Source organism: Neopsephotus bourkii, unplaced genomic scaffold (genome assembly GCF_033783945.1).
Source record: "Neopsephotus bourkii isolate Nb327-2 ecotype Australia unplaced genomic scaffold, CSIRO-AGI_Nbou_v1 NB_1511, whole genome shotgun sequence".
NCBI lineage: Eukaryota > Metazoa > Chordata > Aves > Psittaciformes > Psittacidae > Neopsephotus > Neopsephotus bourkii.
In genome coordinates this window covers 1,656,271-1,678,280 of record NW_026901987.1, presented here as the reverse complement: position 1 = coordinate 1,678,280, position 22,010 = coordinate 1,656,271, and the positions used below count along the sequence as shown (strand labels likewise).

The window sequence follows — 22,010 nt, the reverse complement described above, 5'->3', positions numbered from 1 at the left end:
CCTGTTCCTCTGTAATATTAAAATATGTATTTAAGTGTGGAGAGGAAAAGCTCCTGCTTATTGCTTGTATTAGAAATTCGTGTCTTGCCTCTCCTGGGATCTCTCATGAATGACAGGAAAGACCATGTCAGAGTAATAAGCATCACTGAAAAAGTGCCAAAGGAAAGGAAAAAAACTTTCTCGTTACTTTGTTTGGGTTTGGATTACATTCAGAAAGATACATCACTTTGGTATATTTGTCTAAGTATTTCTTGCATCATCCCACTTTGCAGCCTACAGCTGGGTAAATTCCCATCCTAACCACACTGGTCCTCCATGGAGACCTCCAACACAGTCAGAGAAGACCTCAGTGTATGAAACACTGCTATGGAGAAACAGAAGACTCCTTTAGGCTTGCTGCATGTATCATTGAAATAAATATGCATATACATATATATGTATATATAGTTTATATATAGTTTTTTCCTCCACAGATGAGCCACAAAAGCAAAATGGTGTGATTCCTAAACTTGGTGAGCACTTCACAGAGCATAACCTTCCCAATCATCAGCTTCATAACAACACAAAAGCAACACTGACATTTACATCTCACCGGCTAATCTCTGAGACCTATACAAATTTACAAAGCACCTCAACTTAAAGCACCAGGACTACGATACTTTCACCCAGCTGGACTGAACTTGTATCCTACATTTTGTATTCCTCTGCTTCCACTGTTCCACCTGAATCTGTCATTCTTCTTTCATCACCCTTCCCTAAAGCAGCATACTGTTTTTATTTAAAACATAAACAGTGCTTCCTAACTATTTAGATAAAACTTATCAGTCATGTTCATCTTCCCAAAATAATGTTGCAGTCATTCAGTTCTCATAAAATATATCAGTATTTGCCTCAACTCTCTATGCCAGATACCCTTCCAAAGTCATGCCACAGCTTATGATAAAAAACCACTATCTGAAGCTACAGCAGTGGTAGGGTAGCATCAGGAAAAATAACAGGAGTTTTCTGCTGAAGACATAAACATTATCTGAATGTAACCTGATTAAATATTCAGCAACAACTACACTGCAGCAAAAGAACTCTTTTACTTTCAGAAATTAACACAAACATTCACTTAGGAAATTCAGGAAATGAAGCTTAGGTTGTTGCTGTCGAACCCCATGTTAACCAGAGAAAGCCTGCAACTAACGTACTACAGACAACAATTTGATGAGCAAAATAACTTTAGTTCCAAATTTTCCACTTTTTTCCCAAAGCAAAATAGGAAAATATTTTACACACACCTCACCCTCCTCCCCCCAAATACACATGCTGCAGCCACAGCTGCTGGATAGAGGAAAATCAGCAGTATTACATTACCTTGCACAGGCAAAACGCAGCATCACCAACACTACTTCAGACACACACTGAAGCCTTCTCACCGAGACACGTTAGTGAGGCACCTGCTGCTGGAAATCCTCTTTCCTTGTTCCCTCTTTCAAAGGCTGCTTGTCTAAACAAGCAACTACCTAAAACCTAAATACACTGAGATGGCAATATACAGAGAGAGAGATTCAGAAATCAAAGAGTGGAATTTTCTTCTTCAGTACGATCTTGGGAGGAAAAAGGAAATAAAAGGCATAATGTAGAGGAGTAGCAGCAGGGTAGGAAGGTCCCGTGTCCCAGGAGGACTGATGTGGTGTGCAGCTGTGCTCAAAGAGAAGCTGCAGATGGGGATGGAGGAGTGCACAGAGAGGGAGGAAGGATGTCCCCTGGCTTTGTTTAGAGCACAGAAGAGTTATATCTAATAATGAAAAGCCTCATTGGCCAGTGGTGGTCCTTGAGGTGCAAATGTGTTCAGCCAGCCAGCCATCAATTTCAACTGCCAAGTGTGTTTTCTCTATCTTCGGACTCCAAAGAGCTTATGAAAACTGTACAAAAGAATTGTTAAGATGATCCAGAACTCCTCGGAAACGGACAGAGGACATGCTGGAGGGAAGGAATTCCATCCAGAGGGACCTCGACACACTTGTGAGGTGGCCTGATGCCAACCTCATGAAGTTTAACCATGCCAAGTGCAAGGTCCTACACCTGGGTTGGAGCAATGCCAGGCACAGCTACAGGCTGGGCAGAGAAGAGATTCAGAGCAGCACTGTGGAGAAGGACTTGGGGGTGCTGGTCGATGAGAAAATGAACATGAGCTGGCTTCATGTGCGCTCGCAGCCCAGAAAGCCAACCGTATCCTGGGCTGCATCAAAAGGAGTGTGACCAGCAGGCCCAAGGAGGTGATCCTGCCCCTTTATTCTGCTCTCGTGAGACCTCCCTTGGAGTATTGTGTGCAGTTCTGGTGTCCTCAACATAAAAAGGACATGGAACTGTTGGAACAAGTCCAGAGGAGGGCCACGAGAATGACCAGGGGACTGGGGCACCTCCCGTATGAAGATCGGCTGAGAAAGTTGGGGCTGTTCAGCCTGGAGAAGAGAAGGCTGCGTGGAGACCTCACAGCAGCCTTCCAGTATCTGAAGGGGGCCTATAGGGATGCTGGGGAAGGACTCTTCATTAGGGACTGTAGTGGTAGGACAAGGGGTAATGGGTTAAAACTTAAACAGGGGAAGTTTAGATTGGATATAAGGAGGAAATTCTTTCCTGTTAGGGTGGTGAGGCACTGGAATAGGCTGCCCAGGGAGGCTGTGAATGCTCCATCCCTGGCAGTGTTCAAGTCCAGGTTGGACGAGGCCTTGGGTGATATGGTTTAGTGTGAGGTGTCCCTGCCCATGGCAGGGGGGTTGGAACTTGATGATCTTAAGGTCCTTTCCAATTCTAACTATTCTGTGATTCTATGACACAACACAGGTGTTTGCCCTTCAGAAGAAAAGAAAAGAAAACCATGACAGGAAACTGGGAGGAGCCAGTTTGGGAACAAGCAAGAAGAGCCCAAGACCTCTGCAACTTCTTGTCTGTAAATGTTGAAAGATCATACGGGGTGAAGGAGAGCAGTACATGGAAGACAAATCTACTGAGGGACAGCATACACACAAAACCACATTCGGCTTTTAAGGTCCTAGGGCTGATAGTATCCTAGAGAGCCATAGGAGGAAATGATACACCAACTTTAATTCTTTCCCTTTCTCTTCCCTTGCCATCCACTTCTAATCACTGTCTGAGGCCAGGTGGAAGAGAAGCTTTTGGTCCAGCTGAGCCAGTACAGTCACTTGTCTTCCTGCCCTGTCTTGCTGTACCAAAGAAAATTGTTGTACCATGAAAAAACCTGGGGTAAGTCAGGACATTTTGGAAAATAATCTCAATGAAAACACTCAACCAATGGCCCTAAACCTGTTTAGGCTCACATTTAGGAGCTCATTGAGAAGAGGAAAGAAAGAAAGTCTACAAAGGAAGGTTAAGACTCTCACTGAAAAAGTGAAAAAAATAAAAACTAAACACAGTGGTTTAGAGAAATCAAGAACTCAGTAGTTACTAAAGCTTCCTTATCAAACTGTCCAGCAATTTCTAAGAGGATCCCATGTATGTCTATTCTAAGTCCAGTTTTGCTCAACAGTCCCATTTGTGACGAAGGGAACAGAGATGACACTTATGAAATCTGTGCCTGACATTAGAATCGGTAAAGCTTCAAGTCCTTTAAAGAGAGGCAGGATCCACATTTCAAAGTCATTTCAAATTGCAGAAATGGTCTGGAATAAAAAAGATGCAATCAATAAAGTGCAAAGTTCCACATTTAGATTTAAATAATCAACTCTACAAATGTAAAAATAGGAACAAACTGACTAAGCAGTAGTACTGGAGGAAACCACCTGTTAGACACAGTGAATAAAAAACTAAATGCAAATAAAGAATATCATGCTGAAAGATAAAAGATACCTCTCAGGCTGGGACATGTTAGTAGTGGCTGGAGAACTGTGGATTGTAGTAGGCAAAGGAAGAAAAATGCTCATTTGTGTGAATAAGATATGCCAGTGTGACTTAGGCAGTGATTTAAAACCAACTTAATTAAACTGATGCAAAAAATAAAGTAACGCTGTTGTAAAGTAACCCATGTTTAATTCATTTAGCTTGATAAAGAAAGTTTAGGTTACTTATCCAAATTACTCATGTCCTCCAGACCTCTCCACCTCAATAATGGACAAAGGGAAATATTAACACAGATATTTTTTCACTTCAGTCATTTTGCATGTATACTACACAGTATTACAGTAAACCTCACCTCAGTGAATTCCTTCTCTGAGATAAGGAACTCCTACATCATCCCATTTCTGCTAACCAAATTACTTTAAAAATGGGCATGAAAAGATAAGCATTTCCAGCTCCTTGCTGCAAATGAAGAAAAGCAGGCTGAGGCAAGTGCTGAACCTCTTCTGGTCTACTCTAAACCAGCACAGGTCTCACCACCTTCTACAGAACTAAATAGTACCTTCATTTTGGAAAAAAAGTTTTACCATCTGTACATAAGAAAACTAGTTTTGTTGTGCTTTTTATTCCACAGTTATAAGCATTCACCACACAGGATTATTGTGTTTATTAACATCTTAAAATATGAGAAACTCCCGTTGGCTAACCGTCAACTGCCGTCCCTTATTACAGTGCATTGATCTTGCTTGCACTTTTGAGTATTAAAGTAAAATATGTTTTTCCCATCAAGCACAACCCCCTGCTGCCTACTCTATATTATTTGTACAATACAGTCAGTGACACAAGGGAATTTTCAACAAGCTGCCGAAAAATGTTTTCTCTACCTCAGGAAACATTCATTCTCTAAATATAATGGTGCACACAATTACATAAAGAAGAAATAATCCTGAAGTCCCTGTTCCCCACGGACAGGATAACAACAGACATACGTTCTGTAGTCTCTCTCATGAAGTATCCCACCATATTATTACTCAACATATTTATTCTATCAATCAGAAGAAACAGTATCCTGCCTATGTTGCCACCACGATGAAAAGCATTATGTAGAGCCAGGTGAACATGTATACCAAAGCACTTCAAGAGTGGGCAAGCCTGAAGCAACCTAGACCAGAGCAGAAGAGCTCAAATTAGGAAAACAATGAGAACTAAAAGCTCAAAAGGTCAGACAGACAAATAAAGCAGCAATTAGACACAGAAGTAGTTGAGTCAAGTGGCGTGACCAGAACACCTATACTGCAGCCCAAGGTTTGATAGCAGCTTTCTCTGTGCTATTGAGTCATTTCTATACACTTCTGGTTTACCAGCTATAAAGATGTTTGATTCCAGATTTAATGTGACATACGGTGGTACTCCAAAAAGTAATATACTACTGTTTGCACTGAGCTATGCTTCTGAGAATGAACACAAAAGATGAAAATAGTACGAGAAAGTAAGTGCAAGGGAGAAATTGAAAAATTAAGAAACAGTTTAAGACAGAACTTTGAAAATGACTCTTTAACTCAAGATTAAAAGTGAAAAATCATTAATGCTTCTGAAATACAGGTTTCAGTTTAGCTATGTTACAGCCTAAAACCCTGCAATCCAGCACAAAGCAATTGACCTTCTTCTTGCAGACGATACAAATAAATAACTAAAACTAAAGGGGGTGTCTATATATATTATATTCCCCAGGATCCTCACATTAACCGATCACAATGAATTTGGGCACATGCTCTAGGAAAACAGCATACTGAAAAAAGAAATAATTAAATAAATAAAGGGTGGTACAGAAATTGCTGATTTGCTTTTTGAAGATTTATTTAGGATACATCATCAAATTGTCCTTGTGGCAAAGATTTCTGCTAACAAAAAGGCACCTCCAATTTCCCCAAGCTTCAGCTGCTTATTTTCAGGAAGAAAGGAACACTGTGTGAATGTCCTGAAAACTAGCTTTGTTGGCTCACGCTTCCGCTTTGAATGGAGCAGAGGTTCATAGGCAACATAATATCAGAAATGACTAATGCTACTCAAACCAACATGTGCCTCTATTTTTACACTGTCCTTCGCTCTTCTGCCAGATGCCTCTCTTCGTTCACTTCATCTCCTTAATGAAGCTCTGCTATTTAGGCCCCAGTGCTTTGATTCTAGAAAATGACATAAGATACTTTACAAAAATACATTATCATTATTATTAAGATCATGGCTGACTGCCTCAAATTAAAAAAAAAAAAAAACAAAAAAAAAAACCCACAAACATTTAGTTTATCTGTTCAAAGAGATATTCAGTGGTGCCAATATCACAGCCTCCAGAGGCTGAAACCAGCCACAAATCCCCAGTCAGCAAACTGACCACCTGGATGAAAACAAGCACAGGATACTCACTGCAGATATGGTCAAACACATGGAAATCTACATGACATTTTGTCCCTATTTGGGTGGTGGGGTTTTTACATTGGCAAAGGGAAGGCGATGTAATATGGATGTTTTAAGCGCCTACTGGTCTGGATGTCTATCTGGGATCCCAGTTCATACTGGGATCTTGCTGAGCCTAGGAAATCTTGAGTCTGTTATTTTGTTCACCACTAATGAATTAGGATTGTAAGACCCCCTGCAATCTCACATTTTGTTTTTATGCTCCCATCAAACACAATGAACTTATATTGCTAACTAGCATGACCTTATCACATACCTTGCTATATGATTAATTTTTAATATGCCTTAATTGAAACACTGAGGAAGATATATAAAAGTTAAAAAGTCGTATAAAGCCAGTATTTCAGACTCATATTTATTACTGCTTTCAAGGGTGCAATTGATCTATCTTGAGGACATCAGAAAAGGGTGGAAGAGCTCATTTGGATGTTTTCTGGCACAGCAAGAACTGCTGTGGAAAAAGAGAGCACAGCAGTCCAAAAAGTTGTGCCGCTCTGGGTAGAGGAGTTGCAGAGCAGTGTAGATGCAACCTCCACAAGGAACGCTCCCAACCCCACAGTCTCTCTCATAGAGAAGATGGTACACCATTCCAAAGAGGAGGGAAGAGGCAAGGCTGGAAGTAACTCACAGCTGTAGGTGCTCAGGATCCAGTGCCAGAAACTGCTGTTTCCCCCACAATATGGGTAAAAGGAGCCCTAAAACTGGAGCACAGCTCACACTGCGTCCACAAAAGCAGCTGCTCTGCATGGGAACAAACAGCATCTCAGGTCTGATGCCATCCTTTAATGCACCAAGCAGTTCCCAAACTGTTCAGGGGACACAGTCAGGAGATTAGAAAAGCCATTAAGAGTCAGTAAGCAACATCTATTAGAGTTTCAGAGTTGACCTACTCATTTCTGTTGAGCAGACGGGTTGTGCTTCTATATTGTCGTGACATGTTCTGCACAACAGGTATATAAAGAGTATTTTTCTTTACCAGGTGAGATGTGTTTTCGTATTTCATATCACAGCTGTTTTTCCTGGCAAGTGAGATTATAAGCTTCTTGTATATAAACCCACTGGAAAGAGGAAAGAGGTCAGGTCCCTGTGCATGGCAGGAAGCAGAACACGAGCACAGCTTCAGACTTGTCTTACTTCTAATAAACAACGAACTAGCTAACAACTTTGACTAACACTTAATACTTTGACCCAGCACACACATAAAACCAGACATAGTCCCAGGGAACAGGTTTACTCCCAAGGTCAGTCTAACCAGGGAAAAATCTCAGCTGCAGCATGACAGGTGCCAAATGCACTAACATGCCATGATGGGCAACTATCAGTTACTACACAGGCCAGAAATAAAGGAGCCTGTTGATGCATGGCTGGAAGAGAGGTCTCATAGCACACAGTGACCCTCCTTCTTCCTGTACCTTCCGCTGACCAGCAGAATGACTGGTAATAAATCACTATGGATAATACTGGATATTATTATATGCAGGATAAAGCACTTCACAGAATACTGGAACAAAAGCCGTAGAAGTCAGCAATGCCTTTCTGATCTACTGACTAAATATGGGTATTCAACAACTCTTTTTTCAAGAGGGATCTGTATTAAATAGCTCATGATATTTATGCTGCAGATAAGGGTTACTGCAAGAAATTCCCTTAGCATGAGGGAATTTACATGGGCTCTAATTCCCACAAGGCTAATGTGATGGTTCCCAAATCCTAACCACATATTACTTCTGACTTGTATCTAACAGCAAATAATCACAAGCACTCGCCTTGAGGGGCCGTAAAAGAAAACAGACTATTACAATTATTATTTCAGTTCTCATATGCTCATGGTGACGATTACCATGGGACTGAACAGACCTTGTGACTTGTCAGACAGTTTCAAAGTATTTCTCTATTTCTCCTCTGCTCATGGTAGCTTTTTAGGCAGGTGAACACAGATGGAAAAACAGCCTTATATTTCAGCAACATCTGGATCCAAATGCACTCATGCAAAATGATACACAGGACAGGCTGTAAAATCAGTAATAACGTAACAACGACCCTCATGAGGAAGTACCACCCTCTTCTTGTTCATTTTGGAAAGCCACAAATACACCGTTTCCTGTAAGGGGCAAGTAAGGAGAATGGAAATCCTAAACTTGATTCCCTCCCAGCTGAAGGGAGTTGAAACATATGGTTTATACTTATGTTCTAGCCTTCAGGATGCTAACATTAAAAACTCCTGAAATAAAACATAGAGCACAGTCAAAAGCACTTGTGTTAAAAGTCTGGGTGTCTAGAGCTGGCTGGCACCCCTTGGCCACCTTACTCCTGTCCCCAGATTTCCATGACTAAATGGCTCACTTCACTATCTCACTTATTTTTTTCCTTTAAAATGCTGGATATGGAATTTCGCCTTCCTCCTAGTGCAAAAATTGTGAGAAAACTGTGTACACTTACATAAAATAGATCTCTTACCCATGAACAGTAAAGACAAAGATTAACAGCCACCAGCTGCCTGGGAGCAGAACCTACCTCTGACACCAGGGAAAGATCTGCCTCCAGTATCACCACCCGTACCTTCTGAAATCAGGATAATCAGTTTCCAACTGACAAGCCACAACAACAGAGGTATAAGCGTGAGGCTAGTAATGCCTTATGTGGTATTTCCATACATGTGCACACCAAGGATAGAACCAGCACAGAGCAGTAGTTGAGGTAGGACACAGTCATTAGTTAACAAGCCCAGGTAATGCTTCTGCAACTCAAGAGTAAAAGAAGAAACATACAGGGAATTTGGCATTCCCTGAGCCCCTGAGCTGGTCCAAGTTGCTCCTCATCTGGAGAAGAGCCATGCTTGCCTTCCTGCTAGCCTGCCTGCTCACCACGGGCACGTCAGTCTTTGTTCACATGCCCAGTATTGGTGAATTACTGGATTTGCTGTCACTTCAACCTGGATAATTGTTTGTTTGTTACTATGCCATTACTTAGAAATAAACGATTGGTCTGGTGTCTGACACTGTACCTTGAACTATACCTCACTTAAGTCCTTAAATCCATCATGGACTCATTCCTTAAATGCCTGACCATTAGTGATTTGACAGATAGCAAAGCAATGGAGGCAAAAGAGGAGGAAATGCTTGCAGAGGCCTGAGCTCTACACACAGTTTCAAGCACACGTAGGCTGTAGGTTTGCCATGGAGAAAAGAGAGACAAGATGAGGATCATCAGGGTAGTCAACTGCCAACTCATCATCTAGTAATGAGAGAAAAGGTGGATGAAATGCTTGCTTTTCAGAGTCTAGCTTCTTGGAGTCCAGCTTTCAAATGCTGGGCTGCCCCCTTTTTAAAACAAAAAATCAAGAGATGACTACTTACTAGCTTGAAATGTTGACCAGCATGACCTCTGTTCAAAATGTGGAACCAAACCTTGCAATGCCATGGTGACTCTTTCCAATCACTCTCAGAACAAGTGACCTCCTGAAAATATCTCACTGCTTCGCTTGTGAAGCTGAATGTCCAATGTAAACCTTTTGGTACAAACATCCTTTCTGACTTTTTCTGAACAGTTACATTTTCATCACACTCATCACCTTCTCCGGCTGCTCACTGCTCAAAAGCTCAGCCAAGGGTGAAGGACAAAAACATGGCTATGATGTAAGGACAACCCTGAAATGATTACTAGAGACAAAATCAATAGCAGTGTGCTACTGTTGGGAGATCAGCAATACATCTGAAAGCTTCTCAGAAGAAAGTGGTTTCATCTTCAATCCGAACAGCACAGTGTATGAGGATTTAGTTCCCTTCAGGTATTTAAACCATTGTTGCAATATCCAAAGTGTGCAGCTTCCACAGATCTTCAGAGGTCCCTTCCAAACACAACTATTACGTGATATGAACAAGGTTAGAGAATATTAATAAGCATTTATACTGACAGAATAGGAAAAGACATTTGTACAATTACTGTATTAAGAATTTAGTTCCATGGCTTACATTGCATGTATTCTACTTGCCAGAAGAAATACAATACATTAATAGGCAAAAGGATGGTTTCATATGGGAATATAATAACATCCAATAAAGGCTAAATTCTCCTTCAGCAAGGAAATATTTGCAATAAGCCTTTTTAAAGTATCTAGATACAATCTGATAGAATAAAATTCTGAGAGTATGGTAGGCTGCTATTGCTATTAACTCATGCAGAGAAAGCCTTTCAAATCCTGACTGCCTTGATGGCTCAAGTGTCCAAGGCAACCACTGGCTGTGTCTTACTTTAATCATATTGCTGGGAGAGAAGTTCCAAAATAAAAATAATCTTTAGAGACGGGGAGAATTAAGCTACTTTTCCCTGTAGGCTATGCATGTACTCTTTGTAAGAGACTTTTATTGCACATTAAAATGCACTTCCAAAGAACAACACGTGTTTCATGAGCCACATTTTCAAAAATGAAGAAAACATGTTCTGGTTATTGAACTTGTCCACAAAATGATGGATGTGTCTTCCAAGAAGTAGTTAGGAAACAACAATTGGATCAGTATTGCTTTACTGTCTGCCTGCCAGAAAAGACAACACTGTAATCAGTGCAGGCTCACCTGGAGTAAAACAGAAGGTGAAACAGAAACAGATGATCTGGCCAGCAAATTAAAAGCACATCCTACAGTAAAACCTTGGCTTCCTTTTTCCCGAGGGGCAAGAGACAAAACAATCCTGAAGGCTTTATTTGACAACAGATCTCCCCATATTTATTTCATGAAAAAATGTAATCTATGTTTGCATCTTTTGAAGACTCTATATGAAATTTCACATCTATTTGGTTCACCAACTCAGAAGTTTCCACATGTTGCGAGACCCACTTCACCTCTTTTCAAGCAGTAGGTGCTGTTCCTCCCCAGGAGGCTAAGAAGGACCTAACTCACACCACCATGCACATCTACTTGCATCCCCTGGAAAAGCCTGTGGCTGCATAGATGGTGTCACACAACAAGGCATTCCCAACCCATTTGCACAGGGGCTGAGTAAGACTGAAGCCATTCTTACAGCAATAGATCTCCCTGAAATGGAAAATGCCAAACACCTGGTAATGACCACTCCACTAACTCTCCTGCAACACTATCATATTGCATGTTGAGTATCATATAATAAAGAACCCTCTGTCTTCATTAGATGGATGAGGAAATGGCAAGCTGGGGTGAGGCACAGGAGGGCAGCGATGAGATAGCAGAGAAGCCTGAAAAACATGCTCAGTCCTGACGATAGGTCTTGGAGATCTGTGGCAATAACACCAAGGCAACATCCCAATGCTTTAAAAAACACAAAACCCAAAACAACCCCCCCAAACCTTTAGATAGGGCAGAAAAATCTGCCGCTCCATACCATTCTGCAGGAAGTGCAAGAAAATCATCAGGCTAAAAATCAGGAGCAGGTTCACCATATTCTACTTATTCATGGTACATGAACCTGGCAGACCTGCATTATCCACATGTATGTGGGGAGCTCTTCAGAAGGACTATGCTCCTAGGATGCCCTGTCACAAGAAAACCATCAAGGAGGGGGGAGAGTGCATATGACATCTTCAGTCTGCAGGGAGAAGTGAAGAAGCCTCAGTGCATGTCTGCATCAGGTATAGCTGCTGGCACAGGCTGGGTGCTACCCTCACAGGAATGGGGAGAGGAGGCTGCCTTGATTCCAAAAGGATTTGCTTTTGCACCCACTTTTTGTTTCTCTTTCTTGCTTGGGGAAGGAGGGAAAAGGAGGGAAAGAGGTCCCATCTAGCCATGTCTTGCTATACTCCCCAACAAGTACCCTGTTAAGGAAGGTTCCCCAAGAACTGAAAGTATTTAGATGTTTACCGCTGCATTACAAGGTCTCCCCCTGAGATCTGAAGGGATGCCAGCTGCTGCAATTGTTCAGAAGGACAAGCAGCACAGAGCCAGCACAGCCTTACCAGCCAAACCTCTCATATAAACCTCTTATAAAGAAGTCAAACACAGAACTTGGATGCAGCGTGGAAAGCAGCAGCCTAATTCCCAAGTTAGACATTTCGTCCAGAAGATTTTTATATGAAATAAGGATTAGTCTTCTGAAAATCTATCCCAGATGAGAGTGACTGCCAAGCCAACACACCAGGAGCCAATACAAAAAGCTGGAAGCAACCGGTGGAAACAGGGCAGCTCCCTTGAAGCTAAAGACTGACAGCTCTGATGGCAATGCTGAAAGGATGCTGTAGTGTTTGCTGCAACAGAGCTGCATGCTTCACTTTGGAAAGAAGGAAACATCACAAATTAACACAATAGGAACTCCTGCAATAATTGAAGGGGCAAAAGTGCCAGTCTATTAAAAGGCACTTCTCTCTCTGAAGGTGTTTAAGTTAACAACCACTACAGAAGTTTCAAATAATGGATTCATTCCAAAGACCTTTGTTTGATACCCTGTGGTACCTAATGAAGAATTAAGGTTTAAATGCAAGTTTACGAGACTCAATTCTGCTAAGTGCAAGCTTTCACAAGCAAGAACTCCTAAACCTGGCAAACTACAGACAACCTCTTCATGCAGTGTCTCCACTGTATCCAGTGTCCCTTCTTGAAGTGACAGCTCACACACCTATGTTTACATATTAATTATTACCTATTAGTAATCAGATACTATCTCCTGACGTGTGATGGGTAATTTTACCAAGATGTACTCCAGGGACACGCTGCTGCAGCTCTGACCATGCACTACATGTCCCCTAGTTAAATTAGAAAGTGCCACTGTGGTTCTCCAGCTGTAATTACCAGAAAAACTATGTGAAATATGGTATGTTCAGAAGGGGAAAAGTGTATATTTGGAATTCTGATATAGGCTGAATACATATGCAATCCAAATTTACCTTGTACTGAAGCTCCAAGTTGATGTATTAACAAAATAAATCTTAGAATTACAACACTGTTGTGAAATAGTTTAGGACTAAAACAAAACCACCCAATTTCAAGAGAGATGTACTCCAAGGGAATGTGAGTCAGCAAGACCTGAATATGTATTTTAAAAATATGATTTTAAACCTGAATATTTTCATTATTATATCTCAGCCTGGATCAATATAGTTAAAAATCAAATTTTCCATGTAAATTTCTCAAAAGCAGGTAGTTTTAGAGGTGAAGTAATACCACTGCTGCACCTTTGGATTTAACAGGGTGAACCAACTTCCTCTGCATTTTCCCCCATTCGGCCCACAGTCAAATCAATTCATCCCTCTGGTGATTCAGGCAGACTAGAGGGAAGTGTCACAGGACAACACTTTGCATCTCCTCCTCTCCCCTCCAATTCAATAGAAGGCAACAAAAGACTCAGTAATGGAGAACCATTCTCTGAATGAAAAGGTCCAATTTTACAAGATTCATCACAAAGTCTCTTATTCATCAGGAGCCTTGGCACTCTTACTCCTCTCCCTCACACAGACATTTCTGGAATGTGTTTCAGGCTACTGGAAAAAAAAAAAAGGGGGGGAGGGGGGGGAAGGTAGTTCAGCAGGAAGCAGCAAAGGCTAAAGAAATGAAGAATCTGAAACTGATCCTGCTCCTGTCCTACAAAACATGATTTCTGCCAGAACCATCAAGCAGAGCAGGACTGTCCCCTTGGTGAACGCAGTTTCTACTTTGGTACCTCCAGGAATACTGACAAACTATTTACACAAGAGAACAACACCTGGAATTTTACATTAACAGATCTGTAGCTGTTCTCTTAACAGGCATCTGAATTTTACTTATTAACCATATTTGGAGATGAGACCTATGGATGTGTATTTTCATCTGCTTAGTAGAAGTTCTACTTGAAGTTTCCTCCTTGTTAGACTGCATGTTGATTTCTTAACAGACCTGCTATGATGAGGATACACAGGAATTCACTTCAGAAGTTACTGGAGGTTTTACTATCATTATTATGAGCTTGCTTTGATTAAAAGCTTATAAAAATCAACAAAGAGATTGAAACAATGTCTGTAGAACCAACAGGAGCAAGAAATTTCTTAATCAAGTACTGGATCTGGCATCTGGGCAACCTTTGTAACAGTGCCAGTCTCCTCTCAAAGAATACCTTCTCTCCGCTTCCAGAGGCAGTTCTCCTTAGGATCAGGGGAAAATCTCATTATTATATTTAAACTAATGTGAATTGACCATCATTAGGATAGTGCAAAGAAATTTCCCCAGAGGTCTAACTCCTTGGTATAGTACTACAGTGATAGGTATTAAAATGAGGAAACAAAAATCCTGAAACACATTTTTTCCAGATTTATATGCCATGTAAATTCATGCAACAGAATACAGTAAAAGAAATTGACATACATAAAATTATCCTGCATTATTTTGGTGAATGTGTCAGTTTGGGAGTGCAACAAGAAACACGCCTGCTCCGAGTCAGTGTAACTGAGGAGAAGGAGTTAATACAACACTAAAGCTGAAAAGCGAATCATAGAGAGGGCAGGAACTGCCAGAACTAGTCAACCGTTGCTCCCAATGGTGAGAGCCTGCTCTTGGGTTCCAGGTCACAGCTTTCACACAAAAGCACACTTACCTCTCTCCAGCCCTGCCCAGTCACTGCTTGTCCTGTGCACCACACGCTGCATGTCCCCCACAGAGTAACACAGACAATGGGACATCTTTAAGGTTCACACCGCATCGTTCTTCTCTTATGGTTTTCCATGTTTAATTTCCATTTTAAATAAAAGCCATGGAAAAACAAATATCCAGCAGCACTGCAAGCCTCTACATTCTCTCATCCTACTTGCCTATGCTAATGATCCACTTGTACTTGGGGTGTTTAAAACCATGGTACACACCTCACCTCCTCTGGTACTTGAACTACTGGAGTAAGAGCTAGAAGACACAGGCATACAAAGCAGCAGAAGCAGACTGGCTAGTAGTGAGGAACACAGTCAGTTTCTTGCCAAGGACTTGCACAAATATTCGTACGTGTGACAGGAATGTTGGGAGTCAAGCTTTCTGGAGGGGCCAGGGGAGAAGGGAGGAGAGGGAGGTGCTACTGAACAGTGAGAAATCATGTCTACCGGCTGAGAACAGCATACATGAGAATGGGTTTGGCATTTTCTGAAAGTCAGTGTAGATGCAGATAAGACTTAGGGTACCTGCTGTAACTGCTGTCCTCAGCATGGGCTGGAATGGGTTTCTATACCCATAAACATGATTATGAATATGAATTATGATTTTGAATGCATGTATATAACTAATGCACAATGATTGCACTTTTCTTACTTCTGTGGCTGTAACCTAAAGCCTTGTTCAAAATCAAACAACAAAAAATGCATACATTAAAACAGCTGGATTGATGAATGGAATTAAAAGCAAAGACCTGTTCCCTCATTCATCTCCCTTTGGACAAGGTACAAAAACCTCCTTAGAACAGTACAGCAAACTGCTAAACATATTTTCAGCTCTATTTCTCACGGACAATTTACAGGAAAATTCTGCAGGAAACATAAGAGCCTGAAGTCCTGAATGTTTCTTTCTTTCATAATTTAGAACACAGACTTCCAGTGCTCTACCTTTCCACTTCCCTCTGTGGAATTGTATTGCATTTAAGCAGAGAAAGAGTCTATACTTCGAAGTGGAAAACAGTTTGGTTATTCAATATGCATCTGCAAAGCTAAGCTGATACAACCATTAAGTAGAAGGCAAACATTTTAATAGGTAAGAGGATGCTGTTTCTGTGATTCTTTTTTTCTTTTCTTCCTAAATCAAGCCAGGAATTCTAAAGCTATTCTCATTAAAAATGTCCCTCGGGTTCTCTGAAGACATGTTCTGACATGCCAGCAGGATCTTTACAATTGCAGATTTTGGGAGGAGAAAAGGGGGTTTTATGCTTGAAAAAAGGCATGTACTGGGACAGATTGCACAACAATGACAGCAGCAGGGTTTTGATACAAAATCTCTACTTCATCAAAACATACTGGGTTGAGTATATTAGTACTAGGATGAATATATCAGTAGGGCATATTTGCTGACTCATATGTTACAACCTGAGAGTCTGGGAATAAGTTTAGTTTATGCAATACACACTTATTTCTGACGACAGTCCCACCATTGAGTAAATAACCTTGCCAACAGAGATTTGACAAATTATCTGCAAAAGGCCTTCGGCTGCACTGACCCATCTCATGTCATGCTCGCTCTTGTTGCACCTTCTGCATGGGATCGGCAAAGTTTAAATTGTTCACCAAGGTCTCAGTCTTTTCCCACTCCTTCACGTTGGAATACTTCAGATACCGAGTATTAAGCAACATTCTAAACCACAAAAACCTCACACTGCCTGTAGAAGTACTTCTGAAGACAAACATCTCCCTCAACCCCCTCCAGCTTCATCCTTCTCAGCCATGCTTATGAACCAATCTATTAAATCAAGCCATCTGTGTACTCATTATCTGCAGGTTTTATGGACTGTACAGTACCAAAATTGACATATAATCTTGCCTAATGGTGCACTGTTCATCGCAAAACTTACAATGATTTTTCAACCCAAAACAAGTTAAAATATCCTTAAGCATTACAGAGCCTTAAGATATGGGTACATGAATCTCGATACAGAACATTCAAACATTTAGATATGTAACACCAATACAAAACACTGCAAGGAAACTAAGTAACCCAGGCAACCAGTTCTAGGTGCCCCTGCCCAAGCAGGAGGCGAGATCAGATGATCTCCAGAGGCCCTTTCCAAGCCAAATCACTCTGTGATTCTGTGATCCATCTAAAATATATTCAATGACTTACACAGATTTATGATTTTAAGTATATCAAGATGCATAAACTGTAGTCCTCTTCCACACGCATCTGAGGATATCTGATCCATGCCAAAGTACAGCTATTTCTCTGCAGCAAACACAACTAAATCAGTAATTCTAGTACGCGCATCGAAGTTTATTTGCCTCATCACGCGTTCATATCCAAGGATGCAATGCTGTGATGTAAAATAAACACAGGTAGTTGAGAACAAGGGCACTAGTCTACAACTCTGAAATTCTGCTCCTCCTACATATTAATTTTGTCAGTGAGGTTTTTAATGCATCAGACTGAAGAACCTAACAGTGAGTGCCCTGGTGATGATAAGTACAATAGGATTACATTTGGATTTGTAATTCCTAATGGTTTTGTTACTGGAACAAAACGGTAATACAAATAATAATGCAAAGAAGAAAGAGGGTTTATCGCTAAAGCTGCATAGGCAGAATACCACCATGTGAATTATTCTATACAGAGAGATAATCTTGGAAATTACTACCTGAAAAAAATCAGTTCACTCTTATTTTTTAAAGTCAGTGAATAACCTGCTTTGGTGTAGCAAATCACCCATCAGTGTGGTTGTCATGAACCAGGAGAAACATACCCTTTCAAAAAGTCTGAAAATCATATGGATGAGACCTGCAAATTACAGAGAGTGAATATACACCTGCTTTATGTCCTGTGTCAGCCTGAAGGTTTTATGAAGCCCTTCCTGATGGATACTTGGAACAAAAGAAAGGAACAGCTGCACTTTACCCCTAGTAATTACAGACTATTGGTGGAAGGCAGATGTTAGAAATAAGTAAAAAATGGGAAAAGATTGACAAGGTTGACAAGTTCTGGACTAGATGGACTCGACTGGGGACCTGATTCCCAGAGAAACCAGACTTTGGTGCTTGATGCACTCACCATTATCAACAAACAACCAGGCACAGGAAGAGTGAGATGCAATACAGAAACAGGCATGCTCCAAGTTCTTCCAGAAGGAAGACTATCATAAGAAACGGTATCTGTAAAAGATAACCTATACCCCCTATGAAGCTGTAATGCTATAAAAGAGCTGTAGAGCAATTTCTTTTCTGGTCTTTTCTGGCTGATGGATGGTCAAGCTGCCCTTCACAGCAGTATCTGTGTAGATGATGTTTGTGAGTATCTCCGAACAGGTCATGACATACAATACTTTGGAAATCCTGATTGCCCTGACCTGTCCCATAGCAGATATGGAGCTGAAGGAGCTCTCACTGAGCTGTGGGCATGCTCTATGCTTTCTTTAATACTCGCTAACTTCTCTGGAAACTCTGCAGAAGAATCTTCTTCATGTCATGCAAGAGTCCAGTGGTGGGAATGTCAGTCAGATAACAGAAATCTGACTTATGGTTCCCTACCCCAGGGCTCTTTTGTTCCAGTCCATCAAACAGCTCAGTTCCCAAAATGTTCTTTCTCATTTGTTCTAGCAGAGTAAGGCCATGCAGAGCAACAGTCCACTACATTCAGCTCAGCATTTGGAATGCCTCCACACCAACCTCAAAATAAACAAAATTGTATGTTCCTGTCCTATTCTACTTGTATTGCAATTAATTAATTTTAGAAAGCTAAGTGCTGACACAAAGTACTTTCAAGCCAACTAACTGAAGTTGATCTTATGTAACCTCTCTTAGTGCAGGCTACAGCTTGATTAACACAACTCACCTTGAGTATCACATTGCTTTTCCATATATCTTTTGAGAATCTTGCCAGCTGTACAAGCATAGGAACAACAGAAGAAAGTAGGTATCACAAAACCTTGGCTCTTGCATCAGGTGACTATAATGAGCACTGCACAAGGGTGCTTTGATGTTACAAAAGACCTACAAAAATACCGATGGGTTAGGGTACATTCTTGCTACATTAACTCTCTTATTAAAGGGCACTTGTCAAACACATGCCATCTGTTTCATCGAAATGTAATACCCATCCTGGTAAAATGAAAATCTCCCATACCAGGAGGCTCTTCAAACAGATGAAAAAGAACACCACTAACATCATTTTAGGTGATTAAAAAGTCTACACTACAGAGTCTGCATCTCTTGATCTCTTGAAAGCTGCTCCTCCTACAGGGCAGAATCTCAGCTCCCAGAAGACTCTGTCCTGATGGCTGCGCAGAAGTCATCACAAGTTCATCATCCAGAAATACCTGTACTCAACTCATGTGAAGTACAGGGAGCTGTGAGTGCAAAGAGAAGACCAATGACCCCACTACTGCTCACTACTCCCTGTTCTCCCACCTTTTCCCACATGCTCACAGCCCCTGCAGGAACCCAACCAACCATAGAGCATAACGCTATCTGTTGCACTCACTTTGGTCTCCTGATGTTTTCAATTTCCCTACAGGCAAAAATTGATGCTTTAGCCTTGTTTTGACTACTGAAGAGGTAGTCAAAACTGAAGAAGTAAAATGCAGTTCAGTGTACCTGCTTTGTAGTTAATAAGTATTTTGAAATTTCAGCATATCTGAGTCTTCTTTATACTTTACAAGAGGCCAGCTTGTGCAAGACAGTGTTAATATGTGGAGAATATTCCCACTATCTGCCCACAAAGGCTGCCCAGCTCCTGAAGGGAAATGAAGAAAAACAAAAAAGTGGTGATCTGGTCATGAAATAATTGAGAAGAGTAGGATTACACTACAGCAACACTGTGTTCCTGGACCTTGTTCCCAGAATGAGGCAGAATTTCCCCCTTGGTCTTCTGCTTCCCTACCCTCATGAAGCTCAGCACCCCTGTACCTCCATGCCAGGACATCTTCCAGAGAGATCCCATTTTCGCTTTTACAACATACAAGAAAAAAGCCGAACAAAAAACACAAGGAGGAAAGAGTTCTATCCGATAAGACAGAAATAGATCTTTCTTCACTATCACTACTACCAAGGAACACGGTACACTAGCATTATCAAAAAAAAACAAGCCTGCACTACTAAGGACTGGAAGCCTAACAAAGCTGGAAGAGGAGCCAGAAAAGCCCATGAGCTGCAGATGTTGAAGTAGACAGAGTTGAAAGAAGTCAGACATGGAAAAATATGCCCCAAACCGCAAATACTATTGAAGTTGAAGTGAAAGCAGAAAAAATGAGATTGCCAAGTGAAACAGATATAGCCTATAATGTCATCCAGAGGGACCTTGACACGCTTGTGAGGTGGGCTGATGCCAACCTCATGAAGTTTAACCATGCCAAGTTCAAGGTCCTACACCTGGGTTGGGGCAAACCCAGGCACAGCTACAGGTTGGGCAAAGAAGATATTCAGAGCAGCCCTGCAGAGGACTTGGGGGTGTTGGTCAATGAGAAAATGAACATGAGCCGGCAGTGTGCGCTTGCAGCCCAGAAAGCCAACCGTATCCTGGGCTGCATCAAAAGGAGCGTGACCAGCAGGTCCAAGGAGGTGATCCTGCCCCTCTGCTCTCGTGAGACCTCACTTGTAGTACTGTGTGCAGTTCTGGTGTCCTCAACATAAAAAGGACATGGAACTGTTGGAACAAGTCCAGAGGAGGGCCATGAGGATGATCAGGGGACTGGAGCACCTCCCATATGAAGACAGGCTGAGAAAGTTGGGCTGTTCAGCCTGGAGAAGGCTGTGTGGAGACCTCATAGCAGCCTTCCAGTATCTGAAGGGGGCCTATAGGGATGCTGGGGAGGGACTCTTCATTAGGGACTGTAGTGATAGGACAAGGGGTAACGGGTTAAAACTTAAACAGGGGAAGTTCAGACTAGATATACAGAGGAAATTCTTTCCTGTTAGGGTGGTGAGGCACTGGAATAGGCTGCCCAGGGAGGCTGTGAATGCTCCATCCCTGGCAGTGCTCAAGACCAGGTTGGACGAGGTCCTGGGTGATATGGTTTAGTGTGAGGTGTCCCTGCCCATGGCAGGGGGGTTGGAACTAGATGATCTTAAGGTCCTTTCCAACACTAACTATTCTATGATTCTAGAAGAGAGGGTGAGGAAGAAAATTCTGAATGTCAAGTTTTTAGAAAAACTCAGAAGACATGTCACACAACAACCAGTCTGGTAAAGAGCACACGGAAGAGCATGAGAGAGGGACATGGATCCTTATTCACTCTCACAAATTCTTCTCTAAATGTTTGTTAATCCACCTTTTGCTCTATTCATAGCTCATCTGGGTTCAAAGCACTCATTAACCACTGACAGGAAAACAACGGATTTGCAAGAGATGAGGAACAGATCAAAGAAAAGCAGATGATTCTCACATCAAGGATGCCAGAGTACTCTTGGACAAAAGAAGGGAGAAGACAAAGGTGAGGAACAATAGAAAGAAGCTTTTGCAAGCAGCACAAGATGAAGAGGAATTTTGCATGGGGAAATGAAATGAAGAAAAGGTCAAGGACATCTTTATTACCTTAAAACCACAAAAGCGGCCTTGATATGATTAAAACACACCGGCATTTCAGTGTTGACAAGATCACACCCCAAGTATGCGGATCCATCCTTGAGCTTGCAGCTACAGCAGTATGATTAAGGAAGAGTTACAGCACAGTTTTGCTCTCTCGGCACCCTTGATAGTGTGTAAAACAGAAAACTAGGGAGGAGGAGGACTTACTCTAATGTCATTTTCTTACAGTTCATCTTCCCATCTATTCTGGTTTAATATAGGAAGGCAGATAGGAGGGGAAGAAAGAGAAGTCAAGCATATTATATATTGTATTCTTGTTTTCCAGTCAGGTTTGATCCAGCACTACTGTTACAAAACACAGCATAAAAATGAATTTTTAAAAAGCCCAGGATAATAGGCTTTAAACTATCTAATAACACAAAGACAAGTTGAAGGGTTTGTTTTTCAGGTCTACTCTTCTGAGACTTACTACAGTAACTAATTTTACTGCACACTAGTTGTTGATAGTTACCTCTCTTATTCAACTATAAGCAAAGAGAATTTTGTTAAAAGATGAGTCATTATTCT

At 41.4% G+C, this 22,010-nt stretch overlaps 1 protein-coding gene across 5 annotated transcripts in view; it reads right to left on the bottom strand.

Annotated features, from left to right (window-relative positions):
• ANKRD6 (ankyrin repeat domain 6) overlaps positions 1-22,010 on the bottom strand; it is a 93,427-nt gene that overhangs the window by 62,105 nt on the left and 9,312 nt on the right. The window contains exon 1 of one of the 5 annotated variants that reach the window (XM_061369792.1): positions 14,842-14,858. The exons of 3 other annotated variants lie outside the window; for them this stretch is intronic. The gene's annotated coding sequence lies outside the window, so the exon portion shown is untranslated. Of the gene's footprint in view, positions 1-1,359; positions 1,619-14,841; positions 14,859-22,010 lie in introns of those variants that run through there. One more of the 5 variants, XM_061369791.1, reaches the window with a different exon arrangement.